Raw genomic sequence first — 18852 nt, forward strand, 5'->3', positions numbered from 1 at the left:
CAAGGTGCATTTAAAGACATTGGGGAACTTTAATACTCACGTGCCATTACTCCTTTCCACATCTAACCCAGTGTGTATTCCGGCACCCTGCAGCCGCTCCGAACTTGTACCTGCAAAATTAAAAGACAGTTAGAGCGCATCGTGAAGCAGGCAACAAGCGCTTACTTACGTGCTTCCAGGCGCTTCTATTCATCACACGGGCTCCATCTTCAACTCACTTCAGCCCGTCATCCGCCATCGCCGGAACCCTGCAAAACAAGAAACATCATTACTAAAGACTTTAAAGACATTAGAATTACTCGAAACTTACCGTTCGTGCAGTAAACGACGGACAGCAGTCCTCTGAAGTCAAGAGGCCTGCTCCCCTTATCCAGTGAAGAAACTGGTTACAGCACCCTGCCCCGAGGCAGATGGAGAGGATGGCGTTCACTTACCTAAGGTGAGAGCGTTAACCTTTGGGGTTCTACAGGAGAAGAGAAAGGGAAGAAGAGAGAGACATTCAATAACCCAGTTCCTTAATCCCATATTTTCTATCTGCAGACATCTTACCCTTCGAGTCAGACATACAGTGCACAGAGGTCCAGCCCAAAGAGCCAGCCGTGTGTTACACATCACCTTTGAAGATACGGTATACGCCCAGTCAAGACCGGCGCCTCTACGGGAATCAGGTGAGCGTTACATCTATGGACTCTTCATTGAACTCATCGGTTTCTTTTGTGAACCCTACCCGAGACAATCATTTGGTTTGATGGTGGGTGTGACTCCTATGTTAGAAGTCACCTTATCCACCATGAGTATGTCCTTGTTGGCTATGAGTAAATTATATGAGCTATTATAAATGAGTTTGCGGAGCAAACCGGTTTGTTGACCATGATACTTTTGAAAGTCTCCCGTATTGAAGTTCACATAACATTATTTGGTCGGGATGATTTATTGCCTTTGACAGAGATTCCTAATGTATCCCCCAAAATTATACAGTATTTGATATTGTCTTCGGACATGGAGTTGGTAAGGTCTTGGCCTAAAAGCTGGTTATTAATAAATGTGGGAGAGAAGGAATCTCTTTTAGAAAATCCACATAATTGTGGCCCATTAATGAATCATGTGTCCCTATTAGAAGATGGGGATGACATTTTGCAGGATATCCCCATCAACTAATTCATATATTTTGGAGGAAAAAGACAGGTGGAAAAGTTCTGCAAAGGCCTGCAAAGTATAAACATCAAAGATTGCATTCTACGGCTGTTTATATAAAAATGTCAAGAACATTATCTTCTACCTGCCCCTGCATAGCTAGTTTATAATGAAAGGTAAAAGGAAAGGCCAGAAGATGAAATCTTAGATTTCAGGAGATAATTAGGAAAAACCTATACATTTATAATCTGATCAGTCGCAATTTGTTGTGGAGGATGTGTACAATGGCCTCCACCCCAGTTGGATGCTACTGATCTGATGAATATATCTACATTTTCTATTGAAGCGTTAGGTAGTAAAGAGGATTCCCCAATGATGTAACCTTTACACCAGGCCCAACCTCATTTTAATTATTTACCCGTTAATCATCAAATCACGGGCATGGGTCAGAGGACAGTACATCGAGCTTCAGAAATAAATCAATTGTCTCCTATTTTTCATAATTTGGAACAAAGTAGATTCCATATATTAAATCTGTGCTGCCTAAGAGGTCCATTGAAATGGACGATAATCAGGTTTTTCGGAATAAACCATTTAGTAAAGAAATTAAAGGGCAGAGGGTGTTTGAGTCTAGTTTTCTACCCTCATTTCTAGAGAATCTGAAATCTAAAAATCCCCTTCCACTGACTCATTGTTTATTATTGGCAAAACGAGACACCTCAGATGAGGTGTTGGTGCTTATTAGGTCTAATATCCTGAGACTGTTGAGTAATGTTTCAGGTATGAGATCTATTCAGAAAAGTGATATTATCCAGGTTGAATTTGTTAGCACTTATGACCTGGAAAGGGCTTTGCTCCATATACCAAATAAGTTGGTTCAGCATCTACTTTTGTCTGCCAAGGATCAGTTGGCCTCCTGGGTCTATGACATAACTGTGATGGCTAATGATCAACAAAGTTTTGGGCAGAGTGAATTAGAGGAGCTTGTCAGGACTTTGTATCAATAGTTACACAAAGGACAGCAAATTACTGTGTATCAAACAAACACTGACTCAAGGTTTCTGAGTAAAATAATATACATTTATTTACACATCAGTTGTAAAACAGTTTACTAAGTAAAGCAGTAGGAAAATCACTCTCTTAATATACTACCCAACACCCAATGAATTCTGGACAAGTGAAGCTCAAAATGAAGTGTGAGCAAAATGGCACTCCAGCAATTTAAAAGGGAGGGAAAGACAAGGTTATACGAAATTAAGCAGCACCAACAAGTAAGTAGGCAGGGCAAACTAGAAAAGGCTTGTAAAAATGAGGATTGAAATCAATAGGCCTCGGCCAATGTTAATGGTACAGAGTCTTTGCAGAGGATCACACAGTTCAGAGTAGTTTGCGGTTAAGTCTTTGCCAAGAGTTTGAAACGAAGTTGGCCAGAAGAAAAGTTACTTAAAAGAGTACGGAAGGACAAGCCCTCAGATTGGCGAAAGATTTCAAACACTTTCACCGTGGTCAGACGGAACGAACTACCGGTTTAGAACAGTACCTTAAAAGAAGAAGAAGGCTGTAGCTGAGGCAGAAGTACCTGGCAGGTTCTGCAGGCTCACGGTTCCTGAAGTGACTGTCGGACTGACACGAAGTAGGAAGACTGGAGGGTCCTGCACTGCCCAGGGAAGAAACCAGCAGCAGAACAAAGCAACAAATAAAAGGTGTGCTCCTTGAAACCCAAACAGGGTCCAAGCCTCCTGGCTATCCGGTTCACTGCAGCGATGCACAGCAAATTCGACCAGGTGAGGGAGCCCTTGCTTGGTGTTTGGTGAACTGATTGGTCCCACCAGCTCAAGGGAAGAAGATTCCTTTCAGATCTTCTCTGTTGTAGAAGTTTGGAGATTCGGACCCGCAGCAGGGCTTCACCGATAGGTTCAGTCATGGTAGTGGTCCTCTTGTTTCAGCTTCTCTTCGGTTTGTGAAACCAGACATTATGGAGAAGCCTGGTTTGTTATCATTAGGGAATCATTACCAATTTAGGGATTTAGTTATCCATAATTCTGATTAGTAGTGATAATAGTCATCCACATATATGTAGCCATTTGCATTTGCTAGAGAATGAAGCCTGTTATATTTGTAGAGACATGTAGACAAATGCAGAGATAGATATATTTTATGTATTATGTATGCAGTAGAGACACGCATGAGTGTGCACTTAGAGTATGCATTGAGCATTGAGTATAGCACTTGCCATTGCACTGGAGAGAGCAAACGCTAGAAAGCATGAGGCCTATGGCATTTTGAAGCCATCCTGAATGAGACAGACAGAAGAGAAGCGCCACTTGGTTCTGTGGGGAAGTTGTTTTGAGTTACAGGGGAATGAGGAATGCGTAAACAGTTTGGTTGTTCAGACACAGATAACGTGACTCTTGCCTTAGTAGAGAACGGAGAAGGGATGCTGGCTTATCAGGCCTGCCTGGCTGGTGTTCGCAGGCAGAGATGGTGGGGGCCATACAGGGAGTGTTCTGCACAGAGAGACATGCAAGAAGAGAGGGATTTCAGTGGAGTGAGTAGAGGAATATGATGGTAGGATGGTATGGTAACACGTAACACTGACACCATGTACAAGATATGATGTACAAATGTCACAATGAGAAGAGCACACAGTAATTGAGAAGTACAACGCAGTGCACCACAGACTTTCAGGCACTGCTCGGATTTCGAAATGCTGACAGAGAGAGACGAGGGAATGCTTAATGGAACCATAGAGATTTATGTACGTCATTGAATAGTATAACCAGAGGTGAGGCTTTGGGAGTTGCTAGATGTAGATGTGGATGGAGTTGACTCTGAGAGAGGAAGCATTGGGGAATCATTCTGATGAGAGCTGATGCAGATCGATCTGGCAGGGAGACTGGCAGAGAGAGTTGGCAGGAAGACCAGACAACTGAGAGGAGAGGCCCTGACTGACTGGCTGATTGCAGAGTGGGAAGCTTGCACATGGCAAGAGGGGAGTATTGATCTGAATAAGACACGTGCCAATGGGGAATTAGGACAGACACTCACACAGAGGTTTTGGGTTTGATAGGATGGGGAAATCAGACAGTGATTGGCTTAGAGAGAGAGAGAGTGAAGCGTGGTGTGGATTGGGGAGGAATGTTGAGGATTGGAGAGTAACGCTGAATGCTGACACTTGCCATATGTATGAATACACTGGATAAGTTGCTATTAGATAGCTTGCACTAGAAGCCTGTAAGGCTTTCAGTTATTGCATTGCATTGTAGATTTGCACCAAGAGCATAAAGGTGCAAATTTGAGATTTGCATTATAGTAGTGTTTGCATCATGCATTGCTGTGTATGAATAAAAGTGTTTTTATTGTTGAATCGATTCATGTGTTTTCTTTGTGTCTTATGTTTGAGTGTCCATAGTATAGTAATTTAGGTGCACAATTGCCCTGAGATACAAGAGCAGGGGGGGCATAGTGATCCACACCCCCCGAGGTAGATCTGGAGAACTAACAGGCTCTCTCGATCAAGTGGTGATTCTGCCTTCCTAGTCCCAGAGACCTGCTTTTTATGCAGTTTTCCCCCATTCACACAACCTGGCTGTCAATCACACAGCAGGGTAGCTGTCCTGGCAGGACAGTCACCACAGCCAATCATACAGAGTGCGACATGGGTCTCCAAGGAGACCCTGTGCAGGGAGTCTCAAACCCCTCCCGCACATCCTGCCCCCCTCAGACATTCAGGCGCCTGAGCAGGACGGCAAACAAAGGAACCAAACCTAGTTTGGCACGCAGAGTAAAACACAAGAAAGACCTTTACAAAAAGAAATGGCGAATAAACCCAGCCGGATCCAAATAAAAGTAAATGGGGTCCAGCGGACTTAAGTTCGAGGCTACTAACTTAACCTAAAACAGTACCAAGGCTATTTAAATAAACCGCAGTAGGAAAAATAGGGTAGATACCTCTGCCACAAGCCAAATCATAAAGAAAGGGGAACAAAATAATGTTCCATGAGAAACAGACAAAAAGGGATAACTATAAACCCTTTCCAGAATTCTATATAAGATAGTTTGTACTTGGTCTGTGAATTTAAAAAGACTATTAAAGTTGAGGGCAACTTTACATGTTCTGGGAGACAGTAGTCAGTGCCAGAAAATGGAGTTTAAGGTGGGAAGTCTGAAAAAGACAACCCTGTGTCACTGCACTAAAGGTGCTGTTTAACACACAGTAAAAATATGATGACTATGGAGTAGGTGAAGCTCCACAGTCTATGAACACAAAAATGCTAAACACACACAACAAAACACATGTAAGAGTGGGAAAAAGGCTCACACTCTTACCAGATGAAAGAAATTAATCCTAGAAATCCAGCAAAGCTGCTGAGGGACTCAGTAGGTAAGGGAAATTAGCCACTCTGTAGAATTCTCCCTAACAGGATGGTTATTCAATTAGCCTTTTGAAATCTATAAAAGGGCATAAGGGTCAGCCATCTTCTGGTCCACTGATGGCTTGCAGGAATGGCCAGGGTTTCTCCCTGGAGGCACAGCCTAACCCTAACCCATTTTCGGCAATTAACCAGGTTGTATTGGGCTAATGAGAGAGGATTGTCATATGGTTATTTTGCTTTGCTGAATGTATATTTGAATCTGCTAGGAATTTCCATGGATTTGTTCTTGAAAAGTGTGATAAATCTGCAAAATGTGTGTTTGGAGGTTTCAAAGACTCTGGCAATAACAATAGCAGCGGATTTGAATATTTCATTCCTTAGTGGAAGGTTGAATGATAATTATTTCTGATAAAAAAAAGTGGATGATCTAGTGAAAGAGAGAGGACTCCGTATTCTGAATGGGGCAGTTAAGGGTGATATCCCTCCCCGTCCAACATGGAAAGAGACTCCAAGACTGCATCTTTGTTTTTAGGGATTTATTTATGGTTATCGATGAACTAAAGGATTTACTGCAGACCACTAGAGAACAGGACCTCCTGTGTGTTAAATGGGGTTTCCCTTTGCAACCTCTCCTGGGGTAATGGAAGGAAGAAATAGGTTTATGAGGAATGATAACAACCTGGAGCACCTCCATGCTCAATTTATGAACTTTGAATCCTTGTCTCCTCCAGATGAAGGGGAACGGGTGATGGATATGTGGTTGCATTAAACTTGTTTCAACAAAAGGGTGGATGCCTCCTCAAGAGCCGGTCATTTAGGCACACACATGTATATGATCTGATGGTCCAAACGAAAAATAATCCTTTGATGAAGGATATATGGGCCTAGGATCTCTAAATGAGAGACTACAAGTTATTAGAATAAAGATCCTTAAATTAACATATAAGAATTGGTGAAGTGGCCATAGATTTATACCGATTCAATGAGATGCTGAAAATATGATGGGAGAAATTTCCACAAAGAATACTGCGGCTATCAGCTCTTTAATACATTTCTATAATAATAGGCAGCAGTTGGCTTTTTAGGTGAATCCAATATCAGAGGACGCCTGTATGACTTATTTTATTAATTTGTTTGCACTCTGGTTGGACTCTGAAAACAGGATAAAGGAGGAGAGGAATTGTGACAAGAGCTGATCCGATAGCACAGCGAGTAGAGTGTTTGCTTTGACATCTGTGCAGAACCTGTTGACTCAAGTTTGAGTCCTGGCAGGGCCAAACTCAGCCTTTCATCCTTCTGAGGTCAATAAATGAGCACCACACACTGTGAGTAATAATAAGCAGCGCTCAGATGCCTGAGGGTTCATAGCGCTATATAAATGCTAAATTATTATTATTAAATAAGTATTTGATCCGGATGACATTGTACATTTTATTAGAACATTGAATTCTTCACAAGCACCGGGGCCTGATGGCAGGACAAATAAAATGCTGAAAACCCAAACCCGAAGGCCTGGGCCAGAATATTGATGACTTTATTCATCAAGATCCTAGAAACTTGGATAATCACAACGTCTTGGAAAAGATCAGTTATAGGAAAGTCGCCCAGAACTATTGAGCAAAAGCTTGATTGGATGCCTTGGTTAAAATATTTGGGTGATTAATATTGAGAGAACTGAATCAATGTGCTAGAGATTCTGGAATACTTGATATCTATCAGTCAGGATTTGTTTCCGGGCTTGGAACAGCATTTCATCTATTGGCATTGAATCTGATGAAGAGGAAAGCTTTTCAGACAAGGCAACCTGTCTACATGGCTTTTTTAGATTTTAAACTTGCGTTAGATTTTGTTAATAGAGACAGCAGTTCCAATAATTGAAGGACTTGAATTGCCCCAAATATATCAGAGTAATGATGCAAAAATTATGCACACAGTCTACTATACGGATAAGGCAAAATCAACAGGTACTCTTGACAAAAGATATTCCAACATTTAGATGACTCAAGCAGGGGTACATTTTGGCCCTGCTTTCTTCAATTTGTTTGAAGCAGATGTGGGAAGTTATATTGCTAAGGCTGGCTCATTCCCCGCAAAATTATTGGGCCTTATACACAGATGACCACGTATTGCTTTATAGCACCCCAGTGTGGCTTCAAAGGCATTTAATGTGTCTAAAAGAGTACGCAAAGGATAATGCCCTACAAACTAATGTTGAGAAATCAAATGAATTAGCCACAGTGTTGAAATCAGTCAGAAAGAGATTCGCTATTACTTGGTACTTGTGTAAACTTCCTTTAAAAGGGGTTATGGAGAATAGGAATCTAGGAATTTCTATGAATAATGACATTTGTGAGGTTCCTTATAAAGCCGATATTAGGCGTAAAGTTCAAACATTTACCTCACAAGTCTCATTATTCATAGAAAATATGGAAGATTTTCATGTATTCCATTGGTCATCTTTTATAAGTAGAAGGGGGACCCTATTTTGGCTTATGTTGCTGAAACCAGGTTATCAGATAGTGCCCCAATTGGAATAAAATTTAGGGTACTGTCTGGAAAAAAAGTTGTACTGCATCCATTGATTATACCAATACAGTTAATCCGATATGAGTTGGGCCTACTCTATGACAGTAGATAATCCTTCTCCTTTTTCCGATGAGCTTGCTTGTCACGGAGGGAGGCCACGGTGTCCCCTGAGGAGAACAGCTGTCCGAGAACCTCGCTTCCGGAACCAAGCAGTAATAGGGGAAAAACCCCGAATGGGGAAAAAACCCTTGGACTCCTCTGGTCTGTAGCACGGAAGGCATAGTTCCAGCGGAAAGTAGACTTTCAGATGAGTAGGAGGTAGGTAATAGACTGGATCCGTATGAGTAACTGAAGGCAACACTGCAGCGGAACAGCGGAGTCCTGCAGAGGGGAGCCGAGGACAGGGCTCCACAGAACGCCCACCAGCCACTGCAACAAGCGGGGCGAGGACAGGAGGAGAGATAGGCAATGGAGAAAAGCGCCAGAGAAGTAGCGGAGAGAAAGAAGAAAAAGCGTAGGGAAAGGGGCAGCGCCTGTCCGCGGGGACGGGGCCGCAAAAGAAGAGAAACGGTTACTGCCGAGGCGCGGCGGCAGCAGAGAAAAACTGGAGGGGAGAGAAGGTAGGAAGAACACTCGCTGGAGGGCGCGAGTGACGGAAGCCTGGACAGAGCGAGGCAGGAGTGAAGAAACCTGGAAGAGCGAGAGCTTCCAAAGGATAGTTGCAACGCAGGGACCGCTGGGTCGGGAGAGAAGATATACTCCCAGCGGCCCCGCGCTACAAGGAGGAAAAAGTAACAGACACAAAGGAGGGACTAGTACCTCCCATACCTACGTCCCAAAACCCAGCGCGGAAGAAGCCGCCAGTCGGAACGCCTGCGGGTAACAGTATGCCCCCTTCCAGTCCGCACCACCCCAGGCTTCCCCGGGTGCAGGCGGTGGAATCTGGCGAGCAAGCAAGGATCATGCACCTGAGAAGCAGCTTCCCAAGAGTCCTCCGACTCCGGATAACCCTTTCAGGACAAAAGGTATTCCAACCTCCCTCGGTAGAACCTAGAGTCTCTAATGTTGGAGACCTAAAATTCTGCTTGATTCGGTGTCTGTGAGGGAGTGTGTCTGGGCACTGGTCTGTGATGAGAATCGGAATAGAAAGGTTTAAGGAGAGATGAATGAAATACAGGGTGAATTCGATTCAGAGAAGGAGGCAGCCGAAGGTGGTAAGCCACAGGATTGATCTTGAGAAGAATGGGAAAAGGACCCAGAAAGCGAGGGGAGAGTTTAGAGGGCCTTGGCTTCCAATCTGGACATTCTTTGCGGTGTTTATCTGCTCCGATCTTCGATCGTCTCCTGCTGTTCTCTAAACTCTGCAATGCCGTGGCATGGGCATCCTTGATCTGATCCTCGGGAAGAATGGATTAGGGTGGACCCCATAAGTACAAAAGAATGGCGAGAGACCAGTGGCAGCGTGTCTAGTATTGTTATACGAGAATTCTGCAGTAGGGAGTAGAGAAACCCAATTGTCCTGATGCTGCGGGACGTAACATCTCAGATATAGTTCGAGAGTAGCGTTCAGGCGTTCCGTCATCCCGTTGGATTGGGGATGGAATCCCGAAGAGAGTGCTCTCTCAATCCCCAATCGGGTACACAGGACTGTCCAGAATCTCCTGGTGTACTGACTTCCCCGATCAGAGATGATTTTGTCAGGTAAACCGTGAAGTCTGAAGATGTCTCGTGCAAACACCTCAGCCATCCTGGTGGCTGTAGGAACACCAGAAAGAGGAGAGAAATGTGCCATCCTGGAGAATGCATCTACCGTGACCATGATGCAGGTACAGGATTCGGATTCCGGTAGATCTACAATGAAATCTGTAGAAACCAACCCCCAGGGGCGAGTAGGCATCTCAACTTGGGTAAGTAACCCCAACGGTTTCCCTGTAGGTATTTAGACCGAGCACAAATGGGACAGGCCTTAACAAAGTCCAGGGTATCTCTTCTGACGGTGGGCTAGGAAACATTCCTCGAGATGAGCTCCAGGGCGTTGATTCCCCCGCAATGACCTGCAAGGCGAGAAGTGTGACACCAATCCAGAATCTTCTTCCGCAGCGGGCCTTCCGGAACACTCAGTTGTTTCTTGAAGAACAGCCAGCCATCCTTCTCCTGGTAAGGAGAGGCGGAGTGTAACGGTAATTGGGGAAGTTCCTGAACCACAGCGGTTTTAACCTCTTGTAGGAAAGAACTAACAAGGGCCAATATCCGATTGCGATGAAACATAGTTTCAGCGGATAACGAGGCCCTTTCCTCGCTGGAGTCCTTGCGGAATAGGGCGTCTGCCAGACGGTTTAGTGACCCAGGAATGTAAGAAATCTGGTAATCATATTGCGAGAAAAGATAGGCCCAACGTGCTTGCGTGGAATTAGAACACTTCATTTCCTGGAGGGCTTTCAGGTTTTTGTGGTCAGTCCTGATAAGGAAGGGATGTCAGGCCCCCATGAGCAGATGGCGCCATTCATCGCAAGCCAATTTCATTGCCAACAGCTCCTTTTCTAGGTCAGAATAATTCAATTGACTGGGTGAGAGTGTCTTGGATAAGTAAGCTACCGGATGTTCCACGCCACCGACAGCCTGAAGTAGTACTGCTCTGATGGCGATTGCAGAGGCGTCGGTCTCCAGGATGAAGGGCTGAGTATGGTCCGGGTGTCAGAGAATCGGAGCTGAGCAGAAGAGATGTTTGAGCAACTTGAAACAGTTCTCGGTATCGGTTGACCAGCGGAACGGAGAGGCCTCCTTCTTAAGTAGGCGAGTGATGGGGTACACCACTTCCGAGAAGTTGGGGATGAACCTTCGGTAATAGTTGGAGAGCCCTAGGAACCTCTGCACCTCACGGACAAAAGTGGGGGCGGGCCATTCGAGAATGGCCTGAACCTTCCTTTGATCCATGTCTAGCCCTTCTTCTGATAACTTGTAGCCCAGATATTGCACAGAAGGTACCGCAAATTTGCACTTCTCGGCTTTAACCAATAGCTTGTTCTTTTGTAGACGTTCAAGAACTTGAGTGACATGAACGATGTGTTACTGTAAGTTTGAGGAGTAGACCAGGATATCATCCAAATAGATGATGACAGAAGTGGAAAGCATGTCAGAAAACATTCTGTCCATAAATCTTTGAAACGCTGCAGGAGCGTTAACCAGTCCAAATGGCATCAACGTATACTCGTACAGGCCGAATGGGGTACGGAATGCAGTCTTCCATTCGTCACCCTTGGAGATTCTGAGCAGATGGTATGCGTTTCTGAGGTCGAGTTTGGTAAAAATTCTGGCTCCTTGTACAGCCTCGGTGATATCGGAGATCAATGGCGTGGGATAACGATCTCGGATAGTCACCTTATTTAGAAGTCTGTAGTCTATACAGGGACTAAGATCAGTAGAATCCCTTTTCTTGAAAAAAAATAAGAGAGCCCCTGCAGGGGATTTCAAAGGCTGAATAAGCCCATTCTTCATATTCGTGTCCAAATAGTTTCGTAATACAAGCTTCTCCGTAAGTGTTAGAGAGAACATTCTGCCAAATGGAACTAGTGCATTGGGAACCAAATCTATGGTACAGTCCTCGGGCCGATGGGGTGGCAGTTTGGAGTGAAGGCTTTCTTGGAATACTTTGGAGTATTTCAAGCAAAAATTGGGTAGTGCAAAAACCCCCACACAGTTGGAGGTGTGAGCCGTAATAGATTGAAGGCCCTTCTGACTCTTCTGTGGAAGACAGTGTTCGGTGCAGTATGCAGAACAGAAACTCAGCTGGTTATTTGTCCAATCGATTTGGGGATTGTGTCTGCGAAGCCATGTGATTCCCAAAATTATTGGAAAATGTGCAGCCCGGATAATGTCGAACCTTATCACTTCCGAGTGCTGAAAAACTGTTAAGGATAGCTCTTCAGTGGTATGGGTGATGAGTCCGGATGATAGTTGAGAGCCGTCAACTCCTTATATCTTCTGACCTTCCTTCCAGGGTATCCTGCGTAGACCGACTTTATCGGCCCACAGGGTATCAACGAAGTTTCCTGCTGCTCCGCAGTCCAATTATGCGAGAGTCTCCACCTTCTAGCCTTCTATCATGATGATGGCTGAAACCACCATGAGTCTGGAATCTTCCTTGGAGTCAGAAGAAGAAACTGTTAGAGAAACATAGGGACGAGTAGACAGAACTGGAAACCCCCGGACACTAGTCCCTATTGATGCCGAGGGTGCTCGTTTCCCTGCCTCTTGTTAGGCAGTTCTGTGCAGTCCTTTAGAAGGTGTTGATCCGACCCACAGTAAGCGCAAAGTCCCTTTTCTCTTCTTCGCTGTCTTTCGGCAGCAGTCAGAGGTGCTCTTGTGTAGCCAATCTGCATCGGTTCCTCTGAAGCGGTAGCGAGAGAGCGACTAGGGGAGAATATGCCTGAGAATCCGGGAGGAATCCTGAGCCTCGTTGTTTGCGTCTTTCCGTCTTACTTTCCTGTAGGCGATACTCGATATGTAGTGCAGCAGTAAGCAGGTCCGAGAAAGTAGGTGAGCGAGTAGATCTGGCTAACTCATCCTTAATCTCCTCTTTTAGACCCCTCCTGAAAATGGCACATTGTGCCAGTTCTGGCCAGCCTGCACCAGAAGCTACTGTTTTGAAAGCAGAGATATAGGACAGGACGTCCAAAGAACCTTGCCTTACATCCAAGAACTCTTCAGAAGCAGTAAACGACAACTCTGGGCGTTCGAAAGTCTGTCTCAGAGAATTTTGGAACGCTGCGTAGTCTTGGAGAATGGCATTGTTGCTTGTGACTAGGGGAGTGGCCCAAGTCAGAGCGTTGCCCGTCATGTTCGAGATTAGGAAGCCGGCCTTCGCTTGGTCTGTAGTGAAAGTGCGGGGTCGGTAAGTAAAGTAGATAATACACGCCTCTAGGAATTCCTACACCTTCTTGGGGGCACCATCAAAATTTCCCGAGGATAGTGTTGTAGGCGGTAGTTCTGGAGGAGGGGGTTCCCTGGCGGATACCATTTGTCTAAGGAGGTCGTTCTCAGCTTTGACTCCCTGAAGTTCCTGAGACATGGCTTGAATTGCCTTCCAAAGCTCTTGCACTTGCCCTTCGGCTGACATCATGTCTTTCTTTGGCGTAGCAATCTATGACAGTTTAAGTGCCTGGTCTCCCTTTTCTCCTCCTTCTGTCGAGCTCTCCTCACCTGAACTGCCGGAATTGCTGTCGGGGTCCTGCAGACGCCATCGAAGTAGATAATACTCCTTTTTCCGATGAGCTTGCTTGTCACGGAGGGAGGCCACCGTGACCGCTGAGGAGAACAGCTGTCCGAGGACCTCCTTTCCGGAACCAAGCCGAAATAGGGGAAAAACCCTGAATGGGGAAAAAACCCTTGGACTCCTCTGGTCTGTAGCACAGAAGGCGTAGTTCCAGCGGAAAGTAGACTTTCAGATGAGTAGGAGGTAGGTAATAGACTGGATCTGTATGAGTAACTGAAGGCAACAATGCAGCGGAACAGGGGAGTCCTGCAGAGGGGAGCCGGAGGACAGAGCTCCACAGAACGCCCACCAGCCACTGCAACAAGCGGGGCGAGGACTGGAGGAGAGATAGGCAAAGGAGAAAAGCACCAGACAAGTAGCGGAGAGAGATAAGAAAAAGCATAGGGAAAGGGGCGGCGCCTGCCCGTGGGGACGGGGCCGCAAAAGAAGAGAAACGGTTACTGCCGAGGCGCGGCGGCAGCAGAGAAAAACTGGAGGGGAGAGAAGGTAGGAGGAACACTCGCTGGAGGGCGCGAGTGACAGAAGCCTGGACAGAGCGAGGCAGGAGCGAAGAAACCCGGAAGAGCGAGAGCTTCCAAAGGATAGTTGCAACGCAGGGACCGCTGGGTCGGGAGAGAAGATATACTCCCAGCGGCCCCGCGCTACAAGGAGGAAAAAGTAACGGACACAAAGGAGGGACTAGTACCTCCCGTACCTATATCCCAAAACCCAGTGCGGAAGAAGCCGCCAGTCGGAACGCCTGCGGGTGACATACTCTCGCTAGAAATAATGATGAAGTGGAAAGCTCTAAATCTATTCGGGAAGTGTAACATTGGTCAGAAAGATTCTATTGTTTCAATTATTGCCAAGCTTTTGAATGATCAGATGGATCAATCATTGCAACAATGGAAGGGGAAGTGTTTAGAATTAATGAGTGCAGTAGATATAACATTAGATATGCTGCTAAGAATCCCAGATACAGCAAAGACAAAGTTTTGGTGGTATGACTGGAGGATTACTACGGATCATTATATTAAGTATAACGTTTTTAAAAATGTTGACTAAGAAGCAAATTCGTTGAACGTTATGCTGCTTTATTAGATACCGGTCTTGGTTCTTAAGATTTTGGTTCAATTTAAGGCTAACAAAGGATGTGCCACATTGCAGACTTAAATTGCTAATTACACAGAGAAATTGTAGGTTTTGTAATGTCCAGAGTAACATGGAAACAGTTAAACATTTGGTGGTTAGTTGTCCAAAACTATTAGGCAAGAGGATTATTTGTTTTAGGGATTTTAGACTCTTAACAGAGGATAACGTTTGGTGTATGATTTTCAGTGGACAGCACATATCATTGATTTTAAAAACTGTTGAGATTTGTATTGTTAATTGATATTTTACGATTACATGATAATTTGAATGACTAAGGGGAAACAAAACTGTGATTGTATGTGATAATTATGTATGGAAATGAAATGTAAGATGATTTTTATCTATTTCTAATTATGGATTTTCTGTGTGTTTTGTTCCTAAACTTTATTGAAAGGGTACTAAGAAGTACATTATGCACATCACAGTATTGCATGTATGTGCCTTAAGACAAATAAAATTAGTTTAAGACCAATAAGATACAGATGTAACACCCTGCCCCACTGCTATTTTTTAGGAACTTCACCCCATTATCAAGGCATATGTGGATACCCCAGGTATACACATTTTCACTGGAGAATTGTTTTTGTCTATTTTCTATTTTTCATATATGTATAATGTGCACCTCCATGAACTAAATAGTATCTTGTCAAGAGAGAGACAGAGAGAGAGAGAGTGAGAGAGAGAGAGAGAGGGAGAACTAGAGAGAGAGTGACACGCCTAAAGCACCATGGTGCAGCAAAAAAGAAGTACATGGAATCCATCTCAATAAAATGGAAATATTATCTGTCAAAGAATAATGTGTTCTCTGCCTCACTAAAGGTAGGTACATTAGACAGAGAATGTATTCCCTGGGAAGGGGACGGTTTCAAAAGTAATAGGCCATGTATTGTAAAATGTATTCCCCTTCCATTTGAATTCGGAGAGGGGGAGTTTTAAAAGATGTTGGTCCACCAATTGTAGACCTCTGCCTAAATTGTAGGGTGAAATGTAATCTATTAGGTAAGGTGGGGCGACTCTGTGCTTAGATTTAAAGAGCATGAAGAGGTCATTCTGAAATGCCCAAGGAGCCATCTAAGAGGATGGTATAGTGTGAAGGCGTGTCTAATGCCTTCCCCAAAGACCAGACAGACAGCAACATTCCGTCAAAATCTGTGATGGAATTCTGGCATAAAGAGCATTGGCACGATCAAATGGGGAATGAATCACTGTCTCACAATCACGTGAAGTCAATAATTTGGCACACAGGGATCCACTTAAGCTGATGAATTTAAGAATATGCAGCTCGAATAATCACCCCCACTCATGCTTTGAGACACATGTAAACTCCCAAACATCCACAGGATTCTTACTGGATGTGAGAAGGTGCTCTGTATCTCAAGCATTACCTCAGCAAATGCCATTTTGTATGAATGATTAAGGAAATGAGGGGGGACTAAAAGGAATACCTTGATTTATCAGCATTAAAAATCAATGCATTGATAGGAAGCCAGATTGCACCCTTTGAGAGAATATTTTAAACATGCACAAAGTTTTCTTGAGGGCTACGGACACACCGATAGATCCTCAGACATCAATCATGAGTGCAAGACAAACCAAACAGAGGGCACACACAGATATAACATAGCAAAGGGGAAAGTTACATACCCTGGGGGAACACCCCAATCTGCATTAAAACGGTGAGGTACGAAGGGGCTTGATTTAACCTTTTGTTCATGATTGAAAAGAATAAAACTGAACCAATTCTAGAGTCTCTCCGTATACAACAAAAATGCGGTCAGGGTGATCAGACACAAGGGCATGGTCTACAGAAGAGAAACTCTTAATACAGCATATGGGTACATTTCAGTCCTTTCTGACACTTTCACCCCCCTATCCCCTAGTCCTACCTCTGATCTGCTCAAAAACCACCCACAGCAGGATGAAAGTTGTTAAGGAGTCTGCTTGGTGTGTTTAGAGCTCCTCAGTGGATCAATTGGTCTCCAAACCGTTGGCCTGATCTCTGTAGGGGGGGGGGGGGGTTCTGAAGGATGTATCTGTTGCCACTAGGCCCTTTAAGAAGGAATTATGGTGACTGTTTTTAATAGAAAATATTGGCAATTATAGCTTGTGGTGGGCCCTGAAAGAATATTCTTACTCAAGGGGAGTGATGGGGAACAGTGAAAAAGTGTGAATTCCAAGGGTCAAAGCAGAAAGTCAGTCTGCTACAGTCTCATGCGAGAAGCTAAAAATGATTAAAACCATAAATATATCTCCCATGACAGAGGAAGATAAACAATGAAAACTAAGCATTGTGAAACCATATGTTTTGGCTTTTGAAGTGAACATTTGTTTTGTGTGGTAGACCCTTTATTTGAAAGCTGCAGCATTACATGCGCATATCTAGGCATCATATGCAAACACAACATGAAATGCTCCAGTAGAGCCATCCAAAGCTAGTTAATGTTTCACCTGCATCATTTAGTCCAAAAATGTAATGTGCAGCATTTCAAGTCAATTTGCTGCCACTGTACTTCAGACGCAGGCTAAAATTCCACATTAATACCAGTTAATGCCTTATGTATGGTATTGTTAACACATGTAAGTTACAGCCCCACATATATTTAGCTGCTGTCATCATATGCCAACTATAGGCTGAACAGCCTCAATACTACTAATATAAAGATGAAGATGTTCCAAAACGAAAGAACACAGCTTTATTTCCGGGACAGCCGGGAGAGAGCACAAAACATACAACTAGACCCTGTCTTGCATGCCCATTTGGTGTCAAACAAGTTAAAGCGGCAAACCACACAGTTTGCCAATTTTGATAAGTATTACAATAATTCAAAACTTAAAAACATCATTGGCTACACGTCACACATCCCCTATAGAACACTGTACAAACTGCTTACTAATTGGGAAATCTACCCTTGCCTCCCCAACAAATCTCCACCCTCAAACCATGACCTCAATTAGGTTCGGACCATGTTCCTATTGGTTGGCCTGTATGAGGCATTCCTGACTAAGAAGCTCTGTACTAATTGGATTATAACACTTTTTAGATCACTTTGAACCTACACGTCTAAACGAGATCTGACCAATGAGAAGGTGGGAAATAATAGGGAGGACACACAAGGTTACGAAGCCCTGAACATTTTAATTGGGTTTCTTTTTTTCCCTACCCTACACCTGCACGGCCTCCAAATCTCATCTCAATACAAGCCACGATCCAGTACACTATGACCTTCCCACTATCTCTTTAACGAACCACCAAGCTGAGGTACCACAGTTTGATTTTCAATTTCAGCTATTCTCTTCAAATTATCAAGGCAGTCACCTTACAAAACAAGGCTTTTCGTGGTACTGGAGAGCTGGGTTCATGCTCCACTTTGTAAATTGGCATCAATGCCATGTCTTGTCCTTTGTGTATTTATTTGCATTTCACCTTGGACGGCACCTGCTTGTCTGTGATTGATTTTTCAAGTTGTGGGGGCTGCTTCTTTTGCAACAATTAATCAACGGCTGCTTTTCCTACCAAAACATCCTGACCTTGAGGCACTTCCACTCAGGACAAAATTAAATTAAATTAAATGGGGCCCTAGTTCTGGAGAGCAACTAAGCAGGATAGTGTGGTGATTTATGCAACGTGTAACTCTGATGTTATACTAACATGACCGTTCTCTTGCTCACAATGGTCAATAGCAGCTCACAATGTCAAAACACAAAGTTGAAAAGGGGGCCTGTCGAAACTCTACAACCTAATATAGCACTATGTTTTAGGGAAGGGAAACTATACATAAATATACAGACAAAAAGAAAAGCAGGTTTACTTTAAAATCACAGTCCTAATATGTTTAAAAGCTTTTACTACATGTGCTTTCTAATACCTTCCTGGATCTGTATTTTTGCTGAGTACATTTTGCTGCGTGTATATTTAACTATCAAAATATAATGGGGCGACTTACACATGTCTACGCAACAGCCATGTTACCATTAAAAGCCTAAAATCTAGTTGGCAGGAGTTTTCTCAACGTCTGCCTGCACACACGCTTAGAATGCTGGATCTGCGTACTGACACTCCACCCTTTTGTTGATGATTTAACGACCACTGTGACTCTTCCTCTTTGGCCCTATCATAATTATCTTGTAGGAACCAAACTGTACAAACTCCATGCAAGCATTCCCCACTTGCTTCATATTTTTCTGGGGTGCATGGCAAAAAGGTACAATCGCCATCTGCATCACAATCTACCCATGTCTCAATAACACCAGTTCAACAGGACCATCAAGTTGTCTAAAGGAGATGACTTGCAAACGAGAAGGAAGAGTAGTTACAACAAGACCATCAAGTAGGCTAAAGGATCAGACTTACACATGAAAAGAAAGAGCAATTGCAAGAGGCCAGATTCCTACACCTCAGCAGAATCTATAAAA

This window comes from Ambystoma mexicanum, chromosome 10 (genome assembly GCF_040938575.1).
Source record: "Ambystoma mexicanum isolate Mex_15411 chromosome 10, UKY_AmexF1_1, whole genome shotgun sequence".
Lineage (NCBI taxonomy): Eukaryota > Metazoa > Chordata > Amphibia > Caudata > Ambystomatidae > Ambystoma > Ambystoma mexicanum.